This window comes from Mus musculus, chromosome 13, assembly GCF_000001635.26.
Source record: "Mus musculus strain C57BL/6J chromosome 13, GRCm38.p6 C57BL/6J".
In the NCBI taxonomy this organism is placed as follows: domain Eukaryota; kingdom Metazoa; phylum Chordata; class Mammalia; order Rodentia; family Muridae; genus Mus; species Mus musculus.
In genome coordinates this window covers 47,409,504-47,426,576 of record NC_000079.6, presented here as the reverse complement: position 1 = coordinate 47,426,576, position 17,073 = coordinate 47,409,504, and the positions used below count along the sequence as shown (strand labels likewise).

The following is a 17,073-nucleotide window of genomic DNA, read 5'->3' as shown; positions in this document are numbered from 1 at the left end:
CCCAGTGCTTATCAGAGGGATGGGCTGTCTAGTAATTCCCAGCACAGTAACCATGGAGTTACTAGTGAAGTTGGATTTGCAACCTAAATTCTACAACTAGGAAATAGGGTTATAGATTTATCATTAAAAATACCTTACTATATTTAGGTATTTGTCTATTTTCTTGTGTGTGTGTGTGTGTGTGTGTGTGTGTGTGTGTGTGTGTGTGTGTGTGTGTGAGAGAGAGAGAGAGAGAGAGAGAGAGAGAGAGAGAGAGAGAGGTCATACATTACAAGTGTGAAGGAGAGAGAGAGAGAGAGAGAGAGAGAGAGAGAGAGAGAGAGAGAGAGAGAGAGGTCATACAACACAAGTGTGAAGGTCAAAGAACAACTTTGTGAGTTCTCTTCTACAACATGGGACCCAGGAATCAAATTTAGGCCATCATTCTTGGCAGCAAGCACTTTTGCCTGCCCTGAAATCCTCATCTTTAATGTTGATTTCATGTTAAGATCAATTGAAACTTTTCCTAGAAATGAGTTCTCTGGTGGAACGTGGGGCCAAAATGTCATTATCTTTATAAAATTACAAGTTGTGTTTTATCAGATTTTTCAAGTGATGCTTAGGGCTCAGCTGAGTAATAGTGGTTAGGTTTTCATAGACAAAAGCAAGAAAATGTCAAAAATATACAGAAATGTGTACTTCCATCTGAAAAGACTTGTGTTATATCCAAAGGGTATGAATTCTGACAAGTCTATATTTGAATTCAAAGTTCATCACTGCATTGTGTAACCACAGGCAAGTTACTCAAAGCCTCTAAGTACCTGGGAAAGTAAGGATGAAATATTGTATCCTTAATGGGGCTCCTGTAACCTGCCTAGAAGTGAGAGACACAGTGGAAAGGCACTTCTGTAGGTATCCACCCCTCTTCCTTCTCTTCTTCCTTCATTCTTCCCACTATAAAAACGCAAGTGCAATACTGAAAGAGGCTAACATCTGATAAAATATATATATATAAGATATCAAGATCATATAGATCATTTCACTTAAATATAAATAACTTCCAATAACCAGAGGAGAAGAATTTCGATGCAAAAGTGCTCTGGGTTTCAAAAATATCATTCCAGTGATTTTCTGAAATCCGTTGCTCAACTCCCAGCATAATGATGTTTCGTTGATTTTTGTAAACGGTTTGGAAGCAACTTGGAAACTAAATATGACTCATGACAAATTCATAAAGGAAAAAAGTCAGATTCCATTTGAAATTGCAGGTGTGGATCAAACTGTGCAGTTTGTGTTGATAAAAACAACAAAAGATGCAGCAAAACCAGGTCCCTCTACCTTTCCATTCTCCAAGTGGTTTCTTCCTCTCAAATGTGAGAACTTAGCTTCTATTTCCTTATTAATCTGTAATTTTGTAATTCATCAGCCCTGCAGAACATGGGTCTACCATATGACCAGCAGCTCCCTTACCTCTGGCATATACTCAAAGGACTCTAGACACTACTATAGAAATTCCCACTCAGCTGTATTCATTGCCAAGCTACTTACAATAGACACCTATTTACAAAAACACTGGCTAGGTGTTCAGACATTCAGAGCATGAGGCCCAGTAACCTGTGTTTTCACAAGTGCTCTGAGTGATTTCAAGAAATACTGTATCTTCAGGACCTTGCTTCACCATAGAGGAAAAGCACAGAACTGAAACTTCTGTGTTATAAAAAGGTTTTACCCAGGGTTTCCAGGTACCTGAATTCTCCTCTTAGAGGCTCGTGTACACTCTACACTTGTGTTGGCAGGGGTAGTACAGATTGTGACCTATTTTATCTACATAGGTTTCAATTAACCCAGAGCAAATATCTCAGGAAGAAAATGAGATAACAGTGACACAGGCCGAAGTAACATGGTACTCGAAAATTACACCAAAAAAGAAATAAATCATATCATGTAACCAATTCCCTGGTATGCAGAAAGAATTAGGACAAAAGAACCAGAAACTTAAAAGTTAGCGGATTCGTTATAATAAATAAGATAAAGAAAAATCTTAGCAAGACAACATGTGAACAAGAAAACGTTGAGAGAAAAATACTTATTAATACTAATTATGTTTACAAAAATGTTTCAAAAACAGATATATAAGAAATAAGAAATAAGTCATTAAATTGAGATAAGCTAGGGGTAGTGTAAGTACTCTAAGAAAAATTTTTAAAAAAGGTTTAAAATGATTAAAAAATAACTACAGATGAAAACTGTAACATCTAACATAGAAGACTAGAATGCATGACAGAATGGCCATCACAGAAGGAAACATTGGTAAATCTAGGTCCACAGACAGTGGATATCACAGAAGAGAACATTGGTGAACCTGTACCCATAGACAATGGATATCACAGAAGAAAACATTGGTGAACCTAGATTCACAAAAAGAGTGGAACAATGGAATAAAAAGATGGAAAGCTCATGAGAACACGAGAATTATGACCCAATTCAATCTCGCCAATACATGTTTGAGTGGAGTCCCCAAAGGATAGGAGAGAGAGAAGGAAAGAACAAGCTGCAAATTTGAGGAAGCTACAAGCTCACAGTTTTAAGGATCTCCACGAGCCCCACGCACAAAGAAAAGGAGGACAACACCCGGGCTCACTGACAGCTAATTGTTATAAAATAATGCAAAACTGTAAAAACACACAAAAGTAGAGAAGGAGAAGACTCACAGCAGACTTACCAAAAGCAGTGCCCGCCAGAACACAGTGCCCGCCGGAACACAGTGCCCGCCGGAACACAGTGCCCGCCAGAACACAGTGCCCACCAGAACACAGTGCCCGCCGGAACCCAGTGCCCGCCGGAACCCAGTGCCCGCCGGAACCCAGTGCCCGCCAGAACACAGTGCCATGACTATAGGAGACTGAGGGAAAACACCTGCCAAGCTCTGTCCATCCAGAGAAGAACTCTGAAAATAAAGGGGGGAAATAAAGACATCCTACCATACAAACTCTGGAAAAACAAACAGTTGTCCCACCAGCATCCCAGCATCGTAAGGAGTGTGAGGTCTCTCAAGCAAGGAAAAACAATACATAAGGAAAACAGACCAGAGCAGCAGAGTTAGGAACAGCAGAAACAGTAAAAATGCGATACCATTTCACACGTTAAAAGACCAAGCAAGGGTAGGGAAGAGAAGTATATGGTTGCATGAATCTAGAGGGTCTTTTTTATAAAATGGCATAATGATGCTGTTTATATGGAAATAAAATGTCCTGGGAAAATTTAGAAGAAAAAGAAAGAGGACTTACCTATTTTCAAGATAGTGTGGTGTGGCATAAAAAAGTGCAATGAAACAGAGGAGATGCCCAAAGCAACCCACTCATAGGTCATTAGTTGAGCTTTAACATGATACAAGGCTAGTGAATGGGGAAAGAATTATCCTTTCAGCAGTTGGTGCCTGAGTTAATTAGACACCTGTGTGGGAAAAAAAAAAAAAAAAAAGAATGACCTTGTCTTAGTAATACACTCTGTAATACCAGCACTATGGAGATGGAGGCAGGTACAAATGTGTATGTGCATGTGTGTGCAAGTGTGTGACTGTGTGTACACAAGTGTATGGGTGGTAGGTATGCGTGTGTGTGTGTGTGTGTGTGTGTGTGAATGTGTGAGCACATACATGTATATATGCGTGCATCTGGAGGCAGAAGTCAAAGTCACTTTTTACCTTAATTTTTCTAATGTAGAGTCACTTTAGAAACTTACCTAGATCTGCTTGCTGGCCAGGAAGACACAGGGATCTTCCTGTCTCTGTCACCCATTGCTGGGATTAGGGGTATGTACAAACACACAGCTTTCACCTGGATAATGGGAATTCAGTCTACATCTTGTGCAGTAAACACTTTATCACCTGAATATCTCCCCATCCCTAACTGCTTATTTATTTAGTAGAATCCTATAGCATCAATAGCATGAAAATCAAGATTAGAAAAGAAAGGGATTAATGAGACTTTAAGAACAAAATTTTGTTCATCAAACACTAGTACAATAAAAGTGTTGTGGCCACCATGCACAGAATGGGAGCTATCTACCTAATGAAGAACTTAACCCTACAACATAGCTGAGTACCAAATAAACCTAAGAAAAACAATGCAAAATATTTGACAAATGTTTCACTAAAGAAGATATATGTACTGGCTAGTTTTGTGTCAACTTGACACAGGCTGGAGTTATCCCAGAGAAAGGAGCTTTAGTTGAGGAAATGCCTCCACGAGATCCAGCTGCAAGGCATTTTCTCAATTAGTGATCAGGTGGGGAGGTCCCCTTGTGAGTGGTGCCATCTCTAGGCTGGTAGTCTTGGTTCTATAAGAGAGCAGGCTGAGCACCTCCATGGCCTCTGCATCAGCTCCTGCTTCCTGCCCTGCTTGAGTTCCAGTCCTGACTTCTTTGGTGATGAACAGCAATGTAGAAGTGTAAGCTGAATAAACCCTTTCCTCCCCAATTTACTTCTTGGTCATGACGTTTGTGCAAGAATAGAAACACTGACTAAGACAATATACAAATGGCAAAAAAAGAGAGAAAATGTATAGAAAAGATACTATCTAATATGATTATTCACTAGAATCAGGTAAACTATGACCACATGGGGTACCAGTCTGCACTCACTAGAGTGGTCAAAGCTTCAAGACCTGAACATACCACAATCAGTAATAACTTTACCATTAAATGCTAGGCAACATTAAACAAAACAACTGATAAGTTAGGTACATAAAATGAAACACTTCTTCACGATGGAGAAGTCAAAACATTATAAAATAACAAAATTGAAGTTTTGAAGTGTTAATGGGGAGTGAAGGACAATAAGCTGCCTCATCTTGATAGAAAAAGAACTCCTACAAATATTTTAGCTCAAAAGGGGAAAGGACACAAAGAAAAATCGTCACAACGGTATGAAAATATGCCCCCCTCCTGTGTTACCAAGAAAAGAAAAAGCAACTATATCATGTTCATGAGTTGGCAAAATTCTGACAATCCTATACCACCACTAAAGGATATAAGTGAATTAAAATGCAAATAAGTAAGCAAGTAATTGTTGTTTTGAATGGAGCTGTATAAAATATGGACCCCCTAAATTAATTCCTAGTTTGAACACTATTAAAACATTGTAGACATTTATTCAAATGCTCACTCAGAATTCTTAGTGATATTTAAATTCAGCATGATGAAGTATGAAAATCATTCCATTACTCTTCAGCCTAGTGGGTAGTAAGTTGGTCATTTGGCAGAAAAGAATATTTCCAGTTGTTCAGAAGAATATACTACTAACTCAGAGGCATAACTAATAATCCGGGGACACTTCATTTATTTAAAGAATGAAATTAAACCACAAAGTTACCAGCTGAAACCTGAACGAAGTTGTTTGTTTTAAATAATTACACACTGGGGAAATCATCAGATATACTTTTTTTTTTAATTTTAGGAAAGAACACTTGCAACACACAAAGGAACTGAAAAACACCACATTTCATTACAATCGCTGTGAAGAAAGCAAAGAAAACTGAATGTAACTTAAGTAAAAAAACAAACTGGGAAAGGACATTTGTAAGGCATGTGTCAGAGAACTGCCAGCCTTAATACCTGAGCAGCTCAAATACATTATTTTGGATTAAAAAGAGAAATGTAATTACAACAGATAATTACCCCCAAAGAAAAGTTTTTAAGTGGCCCGAAATCACTAAAAGATGCTCTTTCTGACTTACAATCAGAGAAATGTAAATAAAAGTAATGACATACTGATAGATTGGCAAAGGGGGAAACTATCAAAATCTGTAACAAGAAAAAAGAATGGTTCGGCATTTAGGATCGACGGAAGAGCGTTCCTGGGTTCTGACTAGAGATCGTGTGTGAAGAAAGACAGGGATGATGGGGAAAAAAACATAAAGGAATGAAGGAAAGAGAGAAGAAAGGAAGAAAGGGGAACATAGAAATTAGCATTATTTTCCTAAACATTATTTAAGAAAGAAATGGACTAAGGATGTTGAACATTTTTTTCAGGTGCTTCTCTGCCATTCGGTATTCCTCAGGTGAGAATTCTTTGTTCAGCTCTGAGCCCCATTTTTTAATGGGGTTATTTGATTTTCTGGAGTCCACCTTCTTGAGTTCTTTATATATATTGGATATTAGTCCCCTATCTGATTTAGGATAGGTAAAGATCCTTTCCCAATCTGTTGGTGGTCTTTTTGTCTTTTTGACAGTGTCTTTTGCCTTGCAGAAGCTTTGCAACTTTATGAGGTCCCATTTATTGATTCTCAATCTTACAGCACAAGCCATTGCTGTTCTATTCAGGAATTTTCCCCCTGTACCCATATTTCGAGGCTTTTCCTTACTTTCTCCTCTATAAGTTTCCGTGTCTCTGGTTTTATGTGGAGTTCCTTGATCCACTTAGATTTGACCTTAGTACAAGGAGATAGGAATGGATCAATTCACATTCTTCTACATGATAACCGCCAGTTGTGCCAGCACCATTTGTTGAATATGCTGTCTTTTTTACACTGGATGGTTTTAGCTCCCTTGTCAAAGATCAAGTGACCATAGGTGTGTGGGTTCATCTCTTCAATACTATTCCATTGGTCTACTTGTCTGTCACTGTACCAGTACCATGCAGTTTTTATCACAATTGCTCTGTAGTAAAGCTTTAGGTCAAGCATGGTGATTCCACCAGAGGTTCTTTTATCCTTGAGAAGAGTTTTTGCTATCCTAGTTTTTTTGTTATTCCAGATGAATCTGCTGATTGCCCTTTCTAATTCGTTGAAGAATTGAGTTGGAATTTTGATGTGGATTGCATTGAATCTGTAGATTGCTTTTGGCAAGATAGCCATTTTTACTATTTTGATCCTGCCAATCCATGAGCATGGGAGATCTTTCCATCTTTTGAGATCTTCTTTAATTTCTTTCTTCGGAGACTTGAAGTTCTTATCATACAGATCATCAAGGAAATGCAAATCAAAACAACCCTGAGATTCCACCTCATACCAGTCAGAATGGCTAAGATCAAAAATTCAGGTGACAGCAGCTGTTGGCGAGGATGTGGAGAAAGAGGAACACTCCTCCATTGTTGGTGTGATTGCAAGCTTGTACAACCACTCTGGAAATCAGTCTGTCAGTTCCTCAGAAAATTGGACATAGTACTACCGGAGGATCCTGCAATACCTCTCCTGGGCATATATCCAGAAGATGTTCCAACAGGTAAGAAGGACACATGCTCCACTATGTTCATAGCAGCCTTATTTATAATAGCCAGAAGCTGGAAAGAACCCAGATGCCCCTCAACAGAGGAATGGATACAGAAAATGTGGTACATTTACACAATGGAGTACTACTCAGCTATTAAAAAGAATGAATTTATGAAATTCCTAGGCAAATGGATGGACCTGGAGGGCATCATCCTGAGTGAGGTAACCCAATCACAAAGGAACTCACACAATATGTACTCACTGATAAGTGGATATTAGCCCAGAAACTTAGGATACCCAAGATTTAAGATACAATTTGCTAAACGCATGAAACTCAAGAAGAACGAAGACCAAAGTGTGGACACTTTGCCCCTTCTTAGAATTGGGAACAAAACATCCATGGAAGGAGTTACAGAAACAAAGTTTGGAGCTGTGACAAAAGGATGGAGCATCTAGAAACTGCCATATCCGGGGATCCATCCCATAATCAGCCTCCAAACGCTGACACCATTGCATACACTAGCAAGATTTTGCTGAAAGGATCCAGATAGAGCTGTCTCTTGTGAGACTATGCCTGGGCCTAGCAAACACAGAAGTGGATGCTCACAGTCAGCTATTGGATGAATCACAGGGCCCCCAATGGAGGAGCTAGAGAAAGTACCCAAGGAGCTAAAGGGGTCTGCAACCCTATAGGTGGAACAACAATATGAACTAACCAGTACCCCCTGGAGCTCGTGTCTCTAGCTGCATATGAATCAGAAAATGGCCTAGTCGGCCATCAGTGGAAAGAGAGGCCCATTAGTCGTGCAAACTTTATATGCCCCAGTACAGGGGAACGACAGGGCCAAGAAGTGGGAGTGGGTGGGTGGAGGAGCGGGCGGGGGAGCGTGTGGGGGACTTTTGGGATAGCATTGGAAATGTAAATGAAATAAATACCCAATTAAAACAAAAAAAAAAGAAAGAAATGGACTAAAAAGGCAATAAATAATAACCTTTGTTATATTTGAATATTAAAAAGAGTAATATTTAGAAGCAGTAAGTACAAACATTAGGGCAATGTCAATATGTTATCAGTGTGTGTTCAAATTCCACCAGCATCCAAGCAAACTTATTAGTTGTAACATGCAAAAAAAAAAAAAAAAAAAAAAAAGATCTCTCCACTGAGAAAAGTCCCACCAGCATCCAAAGGGCACTGTCTGCTCTTCCAGAGGATCCAGGTTTGACTCCCAGCTAGCTCCCACATGGCAACTCAGCCATCTGTAACTCCATGGGCACCTCAGGTGCATAGCATATATACCTGCATGCACAAAACACATAAAATAAAAATAATAAAATATTTTAAGAAAAGAAAGGGGCAGAAGGCAGTAAGCCTCATCATAAGTGGGTGAAATGAAAAACCATAAGATTCTTAAGGTAGGGTAAAAAGAGAAAATTCAAAATTAAATACTGTAGTATAGGACAGTTCAAGGGGCAATCCAAAGCATGGTTTCAATAAATCTGTGTTCATGGCCAGTAATCATTCATTCATCCTTTTGGTCCAAATCCAGTCAGATATTATCTCCAGGTGCAGCATTTGGCACTGAGGTAAACACTAAAATTAAATGTTTATTGGTACCTTAATCCCATCAGAGTTGTGTTCCAACTCTGACCCTGGTTTGTGTCTATCAGGAAGCGCCAAGCCATATTGAATCATGATCTCCCCAAGATTCAAGAAATGTCATCAAAGAGATGGAAGCAGCCAGCTACCAGTCAAATGGATCTTGCCATAAGCAAACTCTAAATACTAAAGGAAAGGATTTTAAGTTTCGGGTAGGTTTAACCAGGATGGCAGGAAATGACTAACCTATACAATATCCAGCTGCATAGACACTCTGTGCTAAGACACTTCAAAACATTTTGACCCAACCTATCTCACTCAGAGAAATTTTCACACTAAGAAACTCTTAGATATGTAAAAATACTTGTACTAACAAATCTTAGCACAATATATTATGTGTATAGAAACTAAAAAAGGGTGAGAACATACTAAATCCCCTAATGATGGTAGAGGGCCACAGAGAAGTGTGTTCATAGGCAGGCATTGAATGAAGGATGGACACCCAGTTAACTCTCTTTCCAAAAAAAGTAATATTCAGCTAGGCTCAGGGTGATGATAGCAGCATCCTTAAGCTAAAGAGAACCAGGTTCTCTGTCCGGATACACTCGTAAGTCTTGGTGGGACCTTGTGGCAATGGCAGTTTCTGGAAGTACCTCATATAAGCTTTATGAGGCACTGCCACAGAGCTGCAGATGGTTCTATGGTTAAAAAAAAATTATAGCTCTCTCAGAGAAAGAGGGTTTGGTTCACAGCACTCACACGTTGGCTCACAGCCAGCTATAACTACCATTCCAAGGAATCCAATGTCCTCTTCCAGTCTGTTTGGGCACCTGAATGCATACGGTACACATAAACTCACATGGGCAACCCACACACAAAGAGATAAATAAACAATAAAACTTAACAACTGAATGTAAGAAGCACTTGGTGTTCGTGGGGCAGGGTGCCATCAGTGTTGGACTTAGAAATGACCTAATTGTGCATGGAATGTATAAAAGACTGACAGGTTACATTCTCAACTGCATGCAGCATGTGACGACTAGAGTGTCCCTGCTTTCTTGACTACTGTGGCCTTATGCCTATTGCTCCTAGGACTTTGATATTGAAATACTCCCCTGGTCCATCTTTCCAAGCTGGTCAAATAATTATCAATCAACACTACAGATCTCTGAGTGTATCATTTTTAAAATAGCTCAGGAAGATGTTGGCATATAGGAAAGTGTGTGTGTGTGTGTGTGTGTGTGTGTGTGTGTGTGTGTCTATGTGTCTGTGTGTGTCTGTGTGCACATCGTACCCGCACACATGCCCACACATCTTGAGCTCGCTCACTTTTGGAATTCCCTTTATAAAGGGCACATGTATAAAGAAGTCTCAATGTTGTTCCAAAGAGTTATCATCACATGACCTAGGTTATGCCACAAGCAGTGTACTTAGAAAGCATTTGGAAGTTGGAGAGATGGCTCAGTGGTTAAGATCACTGACTGCTCTTCTGAAGGTCCTGAGTTCAAATCCCAGCAACCACATGGTGGCTCACAACCATCTGTAATGAGATCTGATGCCCTCTTCTGGTGCTGTCTGAAGACAGCTACAGTGTACTTACATATAATAATAAATCTTTAAACAACAACAACAAAAGCCCTCATTCTTTGGTTTGGATTGGTGAAGACCATGTGATTGAAAACTGATCATACTAAAATTAAGAAGTAGGATTGCATGAATCACATTATTGCCTGTGATCTAAAGATAGATACCTTTTTATTTCTAATATGGAGAAGAGCCAGAAAACCTTAGGAAGGAATCCATAGCTGCTCTGCAAGATCAGAGCACGGCCTTGCCGACTACAACTGTCTTCTTTTTCTTAAACCTATTTGTCCATTTTTATTGTCAATACCACTTCATTATAATTATTATGTCTCACGGTAAGTATTGATACAATTATTTTTTTACCCTTGTCATAAAATTCAATTTGGCTAAGTGTGTTTCATCATAGTTATAATAACCCTGTGTCATATAAAGTCCAACACACATCTGAGTCAAAACGGAGTTGCTGGTAAAATAGCAGCCGCCCTTTAAAAACAGAAAGCCAAGAGTCTTCACTTCCGTAGCCATCGTGATCACTACCCTGCGATGGAGTGGGTCTATGGCTGTATTGCTCACAATTATACAGGTCAATATCGTGGGCAAGTTTCCTCTGGGTGACTCTTCAACACCACAGAGTTCTTCCTGAAAGCATTCGCTCGCCTGCAATTCAGTTGGTAAGTTGGATCCGTTTAAAATGCCAGGAACATAATTCTTCACACATCTGCCCCTCTGTCCGGTCTTCTCTCCTCTTTCCCCTCTCCCTCCTCCTGTGTCTCCTGTCCCCTTCCCCTCATCTCAAGTGTCTGGAGCTCCCATCCAGCACCGTGCTCTCAGGAAGAGCAGAAAGCTGTAGAAACTCAGGGAACCTTCTGGTTCCCAGGAGGAAATATTCTGAGAAAAGTAGGGAAACTGCCATTCTCTCAAACAAGTGGTGTCTCTCTTTCCTTCTATAGCTTCAGCTAACTACACAGCCCTCTAATATGCTTTGTAGACTGCCCTGTATGCGAGCTCATTAAAACCTCTACTATACTTCAGTAATACCTCTCTCCTCTGTTATGTGTTCTCTTCTTATAAAGCAAAGACCTAACTTTACCCTCCATGGCGACCCCAGCGCTAGCAGTATCCAGCCCGGAGCAGTCATGCAGCATTTATTTGTTTAGTTATCATCTTTCAGTGCCACAAAACCATCAACTTTTGGCTACAGCCCCATAAGAAAGAGAGAAACGAAGGCAGGATGAGTCGGTATGCTAGTTACTTTGCCTGTTGCAAGACTCAGCTTAAAGGAAGCGGGAGCTCGTATACCTCCCATATGGAGGGCATCACCATTTCACGGTGAGGCATTGTGGCAGGAACCTGAGGCTGCTTGCTCAAATCTGGACAGGAAGGACCAGGCTATGGGCTAAATTCCCACAGCCCACTTCCTCCAGCCAGACTCCACAGTCCAGAGAGTCAACAACCTCCACTAAGGCCACCAATAGCTCGGGTCTAAGCCTTCAGATGCAACAGCCTGTGGGCGCCAGATCTCCTGTGAGCTACACACTCAGGAGATAGCCAGCTCCTGACTCAGTCGCCGCCACATTGCTTGAACTGAGACCCTCTAGGTGCTCCTCCTCCTCTAAGTGTCACCAAAACCAGCAGCCTCCAGGGTGTTGTAGCTCCCATCATGCATTCTGCTAACTTTACCTTCCATGGCATTGAATGAAAAGGTCTGGGACTTTGAGGATGACCACAACTCAGAGCTAGAAAGTGCCTGGTGCATTTTATACAAGGGGAACCAATCCAGAGATAGGGGAGTATAGCAGATCCTGACCCTGATCGTACTAGTCTTTCTAGTTCTTTACTTTATGTGGAAGTATCCAAGCATGGTGCTGGAATTGACTGATGCAAATTTCTCCCGGATTTGAGCTTTCCATCCCAAGCCTGCTAACAGTATGCAAACAAGTGAATCTGAAAGAGGGCCCTAATTTTCCTTTCATCTTTCCATTCTGGTTCCACATGCCACAAATGGAGAGCATTTGGTGGGGGCTGGAGAGGTGAGAAGAGACTCCACCATGTGCAGATCTGTACCGCCGCTCAGCAGGGCTGTCAGTAATGTCTTACTTAGCACACTGTCATAGCGTTCTCTCCTTCGGCTCACCTCGGCCGATACGCTAACACTCCATAAGAAATAGTGCCATCTGTTAAAACACACAAGGCAGGGGAACGCAGCTGCTGTCATTGCACAAAGATGGAATTAGCCAATACTGAGCAATTACTTCCCTTTTAAATTTCACAATTAAAATTTCAGTCTCGCTTTATTTGTACCACAGAAGTCACCACAACACTGTGCCTGTTGAAGTAACAACACCGCTCTCTTGATGAAAACACAGAAGAGGAGAAGTTTAGCTGGGGATAATGGTAATTGTTACCCTGTTGCCTTTTTTATAAATCTGTTTTAAGTTCTTTTAGGCACTTAGCATCCCACTTAGCGGTATTAAGAATGGATTTGCACATTGCGTGTACATCTAGGATGCCTTAGTAGCTAGTTAAAAATTACAGCGCGAGGAGGCTTAGAGTTGACAAAATATGGTCATTATACTCCACGCCTACCATGTGTTTCCTCTCCTTGGTAGAAAACTTAATGGAAAGGAAGGTGCCCAAACTCACAAGAAGACAGGTTTCTAATTTAAACAGAGTTGAAATTCTGCCTCTCAGCTTTTCTTCCATTCACTGGAACGGAGCAGATTGCTGGCTAAACAGCAGAAGGGTAGACCTATTCAGAGCATAGCGGCTGAGCTAACTCTTCAAAAAGCTGTAAGAGATCAACAATTGCCTTGGCCATACTCCATTATGAGGGTGTCAGCAAGCTGGTGCTTCTCTCTTGGATGCATTTTATTTAGGAAGAAAACTGTGGACTAAATTTTCTAGAGGCCAACAACAGGCAGGGCTGACTTCTTCTGTTCTCTGATAAACAACTTTCTTTCAAGGTAGAACAAAAATCTGTGACCCTGAAGGGGGGGCTGAATTCTCAGCTCTTCTCCATCTTTTGACCTGTTTATGAATCATCCAGTATGACTGCAAGCTAATGGATAGCACAAGCATGCTTGTCTACGTATTTGCTAATCAATGCCCAGGAAAGAAAGCCCAAGTATCTAGCCTTCTCCTGCTGTCTTTAGTAGCTTCACCATGTACAAGGATTCGGCTGAATAATCATAATCTGAAACGTTGAAACCTAAAAGCCAAAATGCTTCTGAATCTACAAAAAATGCTTCAAGCACTGATAGGATTCACAAAAGTGGAGAAGCCCACACCAGTCCTCATGAGAGTATTCTCATTCCAAACACGGATATACTAAAGATAAAGACCATCAGACTGTGTGTATAGGATGCCCATGAAGTACACTGACCTTCAGTCGAGTTGGGTCTTGACTAGGGGCCATGACTTCTCCGGCCATGTGTAGTTTTTCTAAGTTTACAGTACCAGGAGTAAATTCCCTCTTACTGCACAAGCCTTGAGTTCAACCAGACAGTTGTTGGTTATCCCCAAGATAAAAGCACTACTATTGTATCATTGGGGTTATCCTGCTGGTCCAGACGTTGTATCTCATAGCCTTTATAGTTTAGTGGAACTATTTTGCTTCTCTCCCTTAGAAGCTTGCAGAGCACCTTCTGATACTAAAAGATTTCTCACTATCAAGGACTTTAGGTAATGCATTCCCAATACATATTTACTTTTAGTGACATATCTTAATTATCTGTTTCATAAATAAAATGGTCCATTTACTACTTAATGGATAAAATGGCTCTCAAATGACCTGATAAAGGCCCATCATTAAAAAAAAATGTTTATTCAAAACTTAGCAGTCAAGACATATAAGCCTTTATAGAAAAACTAGGAACCAAATGCCATAGAGTTGGCATTTAGTCACAAAATATTTTATATATTAATTTCTAATTTATACACAGCCTGACTTTGCATTCAGTGACAATCCTTCCAGATGAAGACCATACATTATCTTTTCGATGCCTCACAAGATGCAACAAAGTTAAGTCCCAACTGCCAAAGGCTAATCAGACTCTCAAGATACTTCAATACTGGATGTTTTAAGTCTTAGCAATTATTGTATACTCCTCTTCAGGTAGAAAAGCCAACATAGTTATTGTCACAATATACACATAGTCTTCCTGACTCCATTGTCCAAAATCATGGTGAACACAATGATGTCTGATGTATGCTACAGAGAGAAAACAGACTGCAAGACCCTTGATGTCCTTGAACACAAAGGGTTCCTTTTAGAAAGAAACCACAGTCTGTAAATATAATTCACAATCAAGGCTCCCAGGTTCACAAATAGCAATGACTCCACCCCTGATTACTAATTGAATCAGGCAACCAGGATTCCAGTGAGCACCAACCCCATAGAGGAAGCCCCCAGCCATGCTTGCCTGCATTTTGCCCCAGACCTCACTCATTTGAAAGGATTCTGTTCTGTTCTAAGAATCAAATCAGGAAAGATGATGTTCTAGGAAGTACAGCAGTCCTCTTAACTGAAATACTGCCTATAATTTGATAAGATAGCACAGAATAATAATGACCATTTTGTGTCTTGCCCACAAACCAGAGCTCTGAAATCAGTTTTCAACCACCCCGTATTAGAAAGCAACCTCCTTTTCTGAGACAAGTCTAAAAAGACATATAACCATGATAGAAAGCCCATGACTAAGAAGTTGTAAAAAAAAAAAAAGGCAGAAGTTATTGTTCTCTGTGCGATGTAAGAAGCCGTCTAATGGGTCTCAGAGAGAAAAACATACACACAGTATGTTCCATTTCTCATTCTCTCCCCCACTGGCCCATCTCCTCCTCACTCTTTATTTTCTCTCTACCCTCCTGCTCCAGTTCTCTGTGGGGTCTCATAGACTCACCCTGCATCTACATCTAGACTAGGGTTCTAACAAGACATTTAGCATAATCACTTCACATAATGTGTGAGCACCGCCGAAATTACACACTGGGGGGAAACATATACAAACCTTCCTCCCCTTGATCCAGAGTAATAATTGGAGGGGAAAAAAAAACTCTAAGTGAAAATGAAATTAACTAAAACCTTGCCTTCTTTAGAGTTTAGGTTTGCCTCGATTATAATTGCTTTTTTTTTTTCTCATTCTTAACTCTTTTCCCTAAGAACGAACAGCTTACTGCAAGTTAAAACATGGAAGGGAATGCATTTAACAATGGAAGGGACCCAGCACGGGTTTGAATTCTGCCTCTGTATCCATCCAGCTGTGGTATGACAAGCTAAGTAAGGAATGACTTAGGTGAGCTGAAGCCCCGCACCAGCTCACTTACCTCAACGTGTTGAGCACAGACCAGATGTTTGTATGGCAGTTAAGAGGTTTGAAAGGAGGTGATCATTCAGTGTACAGCTGGAACACACAACCCTGCCCGATTAAATAAGACGCTAGCTCCTTCAGATGGAGCCCATCAAAATGAATGAGGTCTCATAGGGCTGCCGGGTTTTCGTCAAGTTTTTGAAAGCTTTCAAATCTGACGAATGATTCCCACCCGCTTCCAGCCAAATCGCTCTCCACACCAGACTTAGCTATCTGCTGCAATCGGCATACAGCAGTTGTGCCACACTTCTGAATAATGACATGGTTTCTTCAGCTGCATTTGGAAAGCAACATGTGATCGAGTCCTTGCCCCACGCTGTCTTGTTTACAACAGAGCACCCAGATGACAAACTCAATGGAATGATTTTCAGAAATGTCCATTTAGGCTCACTGGCTCTAGCCACTTCTTCATACTTAACTAATTACCACTCCAATTTTGCATCAATTAGACTCACCCTAAAAATTCACCTGGGTTCTATTCCTGTACACCTAATAATCATAATCATATTCTTGCAATATCTTTAATATTTTACTAAATAACTCAGCTACTGGACACTACTATCCCCCCATGCCACCCCCATCCTGTTTATTCAGCATCAGACTCCTAAAACAACAGAGAATTTGGTAGTCAAAAATGTAATTTAGGAGGCTACCAATTTTCCCATTTCCATGAGATATGGAGAGCCTTGTACCTCAGGGAAACGAGCAATGTGTTCACCCTGAAAACAGAGCAGAGGGATTTGGGTGGTGGAGGATTTCTAAATCTTATGATTCAACCAACGTGCCATTCATTTAACAGCGTGTAGATGAATTATCAAGAATACAAGCTGACCTCCCCGGGTAAATAATTTCCATTTCTGTCATTGTCTGGAATCTACCCTAGGTTTTCATGGGTACAGAAACAAACAAAAGAATGAATTGAGAAGGCCTCCTCTCACACAATTCTCTTCTAGAAATGAAAGAGTGAGCAAAACAATGGGCAAAGAGATACATTATTGGTTGTATTGTACTTACATCAGTCAGGAGCTGAGCAGATAGTGGTCCTTTGCTTATCCTAGCTTGATGCCTGGCTTGGTGGCCAATGCTGTTTTATGCTTAGGACTCATAAAGGTCAAATAAAACCAAATCTAGACAGTACAACATAGGAAGAAGAGGAAGATAGAGACCTGTGGACCACCACGCCATCCACAGCACAGGTGGACCATAGACATCTGCTTGCCACCACACCACACCACACAGCAGGGACAAAAGATGCTATCCAGAGACCGACCGACCAGTCATGCGGCCAACCTGTAGCAGGAGCCACTGCATGTGTGAATATGTAGTTGTCAGACGGAAC

At 40.7% G+C, this 17,073-nt stretch overlaps 1 non-coding gene across 1 annotated transcript; it reads left to right on the top strand.

The window, feature by feature from the left end:
* The first annotated feature begins 16,700 nt into the window (after positions 1-16,700).
* On the top strand, positions 16,701-16,842 carry LOC115488232. The gene has a single exon (XR_003950745.1). It is a non-coding gene; the product is annotated as a small nucleolar RNA SNORA48 (small nucleolar RNA).
* The last annotated feature ends 231 nt before the right edge of the window (positions 16,843-17,073 follow it).